At 41.9% G+C, this 4838-nt stretch overlaps 1 protein-coding gene across 7 annotated transcripts in view; it reads left to right on the forward strand.

The window, feature by feature from the left end:
* The window catches only part of gpatch8 (G patch domain containing 8), a 27009-nt gene that overhangs the window by 5641 nt on the left and 16530 nt on the right, over positions 1–4838 (forward strand). For 4 of the 7 annotated variants that reach the window (XM_035654300.1, XM_035654303.1, XM_035654298.1 and 1 more), the window contains one exon: positions 3446–3464. The exons of 2 other annotated variants lie outside the window; for them this stretch is intronic. The gene's annotated coding sequence lies outside the window, so the exon portion shown is untranslated. Of the gene's footprint in view, positions 1–6; positions 3465–4838 lie in introns of those variants that run through there. One more of the 7 variants, XM_035654301.1, reaches the window with a different exon arrangement.

The raw sequence follows: 4838 nt of genomic DNA on the forward strand, positions 1-4838 counted from the left end.
TTCTCTCTCTCTACCTCTCTTGCTCCCTCCCTACTACACAGTGATTCGGTGTACAGTACCCTCTGTCATTCTGTGCTGGCATGGTGCTTGTGCAACTGGGACTGCATTTTTTGCTGAAGAGGCACAAAGATAATAGCGCAGGCAGCTCTCTTCTTTCTGTCTTTCCCACTCTTTCCATCCCCTCTTCTGTCTCTGAAGCACTGTGGTGAGCAGGCCCAAACTCCTCTTACATACAGTGTCGGGTCACCTCTCCTCCAGTTTAGGATAGGATAGGATCAGCAACCATAGATCAAAAATAATGGTGTAGTTGTTTTTCCACCCATGTATTGAACATTGATGTATAACTAACAGCCATGTTAATGATACAAAATTTATGTATCATTAAGATCTTATAAAAACAGCCATATTTTTCCTCAGTAAAAGCAATATTTAAAAACATTGACATGACTATTTTACAGCATAAGTAAATTAGATATTTTAATCATGAATAAACAAGTAATGTCTTAATATATTAAAACAATATAAAAACTGAAAATAATAGCTTGCTAAGACACATTCTAAATATTAAACCTTTTCATGCATTGGCTTTTCTGGTGGACCTAAATTAGATGAGACTGAGTATTCAGTGCACTTTAACAGTTGTCTTGTTGAATTTTGTGTTTTTAAGAGAAAATTCAGTCATCCATGCTAATCGTGACAATATCTTTATATGTCCTGCTTGAAAAGAAAAACACCATTTACATAGCACCCTGAAAATGTGTTTTCCATTGCTAGAATCAACTGAACCAAGAACATTCAAAATGAATATATCCCGGTTGAGTTCTATGTATGATGCACTTTGTGTGTAGGTGGTGGAGAGGGAGAAAAGAAAGGGAGAGAGGTGGCCTGCTCACCTGGCTTGAGTGGCTCTTTTACTCCTGCGCTATTATTTGTGGAGGGGCACTGAGGGCCGAGCTGCAGCATCACACAGTTCTTCACACATCTGTGGAAAAATGGCCACATCAGAGGTGCTGTCAGCTGTCACTTAGTCACCAATAATAATAATAATAACAATACTTGCACACCTGACATATTCTCTTTGGAAAGTGCATGCCCAAAGAAAAAGGTGGCAGACTTTTTATCCACAGGCAAGTAACCATGAAAGTTTGCCACCAATTAAAACTGTTAACACTGAAGATCATTTTAGAGGATTTGGTGACACCTGTCATAACATCAGGAGCGTTTTCATTATACACATGACACAATTCCTGTCTGAAAGGCAAAATGTACTAACAAGCCAAATGCCTCACAGCATCTGCCAAAATTATTAGCCTCAAAATAGACCCGTAGACAAGTTTTAAGTACATTTCAAGTAAAATGTTACATGAATTGTTAAAACACATAGACTAACATGCAGTATGTAACAATGTTTTTAGGTACACAGGTCTGCCCCTGCTTCCGTAGTGCAACCCTCTAAGGTGTTAGGATTTCTGGAAGTTGTCCACAAGTGTTACATCTGAGAACTGTTGGTGAATGCTTCGGCCCAGCTTCTCGGAGCCCCTCCCCAGCCACTTATTGTGTGTGATTTATAGGCAGCTAGAGGTCTGTGGTACTTTTATTGGGATCTTTTTTCTTCTGTCTTTCCCCTTTAGTCTTTGCTCTTTCTCTCTAACATTGTTTTTGCATTGCATGTGTTAACTTGGTAGCATTCAGTACTATTTTTCTCTCAACACACTGTCCTAATCACTACTACAATTTTCCTCCTAGACTCATTCCTCCCACGTCTCCCCTTCCAGTCCCTCCAACCTCCCCTCCTCCCCTTACCTGACACTGTCCCAGAGCGATATGCAGCGGGTTGCCTCAGAGCCACAGACACCACACATATGCCCCAGAAATCTAAGAAACACATGTTTACAGGCCACAGGAAGATTGATTTTCTTGGCAACAACTTTGCTGCGTATTTCTTTTTGTCTTGTACTCATTACTAATTAGCCCATTAGGACTTTGGTTACATTAAGTGGAACAGAACAGAAATGGGATATTTAGTATTAGTGTTTCAGCTGTTAATGAATTATGAAGTGTGTAACCTTTTGCACTATAGTCAGACATTATTTGACATGGCTGTTTGTCACTGTTAACTGTTCGACATCGATCATGTATTACGTATTAAAATCCTGACCATCATTTTTTTACAACACTGCATGCTCTTTATGTAGCACCAGTCTAAGTGAACAACGGGGGTGATGGGTTCAGGGTCATTCAGGCCTCTGAATGTTTTTTTAAATCAACAATGGAGTAAGAGTGGAGATTTAAAAAAACAAACAAACTACCGACTACCTTACTTCAAAGTCAGTGGGAATGTGAGTGTTCCTTTGTTTAAAGACATTGGAGGCCCCTTCAAACTTTGGCCATCCGTGTTTTTAATGTAACTACACTTTGATAAACTTCCAGTTGATGAATTGGGTCTTCAGAATTATGAGGTAAGTATGTATCTTTGAATTATTGTATATCTTTAAACAGTTATATTAATTGGACTCTGCTTCTCTGTCATTTGCCCCATCAGTTAGTTAATGAAATCTTCAATCCCCATCAAGTTCAATCAGACACGTACCTCCATTCACTGAGATGTAGGAGCCTTCTGTTTTAGTCGTTTGGCTCTTGGTGCACTGAGACAGTTGTTTCCATTTAGTCACACCTGCAGTAGCTGAGACTGACCAGGAATGTACAGAGCACCAAACATGGGGAGCTGAAAGAGTTTATGAGGAGCAACAGACAGCAGGCCCTGTCCACCATCAGCACTTGCCAAAAGACATTCCTCAGGGACACGAGAGAGGATGATGAGTAACTGCAGCAGCCCACTTTTTGCAGGACAGATCCCTAAAGGCTGTCTCAGTTTTCTTTTCAGATCGTGCAAAATCTCAGATGTTGAGAGCCGATGTTGTTATTGAGAGCTGTCATCCAAGGAAAATTACACAAGATATGTAATTTGGGTTCATTTAGTCGCTTCCGTGGATTAATATGCCTGTTCCGTGTTACATCCTCCTTGGCAGTCTAAACACACAAACACCCCCATACTGCACACATATAAATGGCTGAACAGACAGAAGCAATACGATTCCTAAATACTCTGAGGTCTCGAGGTGGGGTCCCCTGCATATCACTTCCCTGACCCATATCTTTTGCCATGCACTGTGCCAATGACAGCACAGTGCACACTTTTGAAAACACCCCCTCTTGTAGATCTCTTTTGTTTGGATAACATTTTCTACTTTTCTTTCTCCTGTATTAACAGTCAGTTGGTGGATTTATTGACATGCCTACCTTTTCTGTTTGTATACAGTATTATGTTTGTTTAAAAGCAGAGTGAGATTTGCATTTTTAAGAACTAGAGAAGCTAGCAGAATTGCAGTTGAAAGCGTTTGGCTGGTTTCTTACGTTGTGTCACGTGTGACTGTTTTTTTGACAGCCCAGTATTTTAAAGCCAGGTTCGTATGGAAATGCCTTCACTCCACTTGCACTGCTGTTGGACTCGCCGTCGTTGCTTCCATCCGTCTGTCTGTCTATTCTTTTGGTGCACTCATCTGTTCAACACGCAGTTTGCGCCACATCTCCGCCCTCTAACCTTTGTTGAGCCCATTGTGAACTAATCTCTTTATTAGTGTTAGCAGTTGCGACTGGTGCCTCATCCGACCTGCCCTTCCTGTTTTTATTTTGTTTTTTTACCTCTCTGTGATTTAAAAAAAACAAACAAAACATGCTGCCCTTGATCAGGCCCCTCTGATGAGATGAAAAATAAACTCTAAAAGGGGTTGTGTTGAGGCTGAGCAAGAGTATTTCTCAGGCAGCAAGTTTAGGGTGCATTTTATTTCCCTGCTTTCTCCAAGCTTCATAGATCAGCTAATCCCTCAAATCAATATACATGTTCATGTGTAGAGTCTTACTGCACCATAATACTGCAGGGACACAAGCATACCCAATGTCGGTTAGAGGGGAGGCGTTCACTGCAGCAAATTCTGCAGTGTTTTCCCACACAGTGAAGTCAGGGGACATGTTGTCCACCAGGGAGGAGGAAACACTATCAGCCATACACCCTTTAATTCTCTATATCTTATTACACTTCCAGGAACTGCCAGGAAGGAACCTCTTATACACAGTGATAGCATGTTAATGTAGCTTTTAATGTCCTAGTTATGATACAGGCAGGCCATCTCCAGTTCCTTTCCCAACATATGAGGCCCAGCACAGATTCCTCTCTTATCTCTTATTCCACAGCGGAAGAGACCTGGCAGTCACAGAGAGTAAGCACAGCTCATACATCCATGAAATGGAGGGAACAAATACCAAACCCTAACAGAAACAGGAAGTGAAGCAGTTCCGCCTCTCTGCTGGGTGTCAGTCAGATGTTTCGGGTGTATTTATTCTAGTTGTCATGATGGTGAAATGGTATGTCACAGTTTTTACAACTGACAACTTTTTTTTTCTTCCAGAAATATTAAATGGGGCGAAGGAAGGCAGCAGTTTGCTCTGAAATACCAACAGTGGTTGACAAAAAGATTACGCCAAACGTATCCCAAATGAGACTTTATGGGCGGAGATGCAGTGTGTGCTGTGTGTGTGACTACCACTCCCCTTCACATGCACTAACCCATACAAGCACAGCTCACTCCCACCACCCTAGAAACTCACCTACACCATGGCTCAGCCTGCTCTGTTCTGCCCCCTGTCCTGACCTCCTCTTTTTTGTCAAAGAGAACTAATTGAGCCCTGTTGAGCCATCACCTTCCTCTTTGTGCCTGATCCACCTGAGACTAACACAGTTGGAGTTTCGTTAACCCCGCCATCCACCCCCAGCCCGCCCC

The sequence above is a fragment of the Morone saxatilis genome, unplaced genomic scaffold (assembly GCF_004916995.1).
Source record: "Morone saxatilis isolate NCDOM2014 unplaced genomic scaffold, NCSU_SB_2.0 Contig14, whole genome shotgun sequence".
In the NCBI taxonomy this organism is placed as follows: domain Eukaryota; kingdom Metazoa; phylum Chordata; class Actinopteri; family Moronidae; genus Morone; species Morone saxatilis.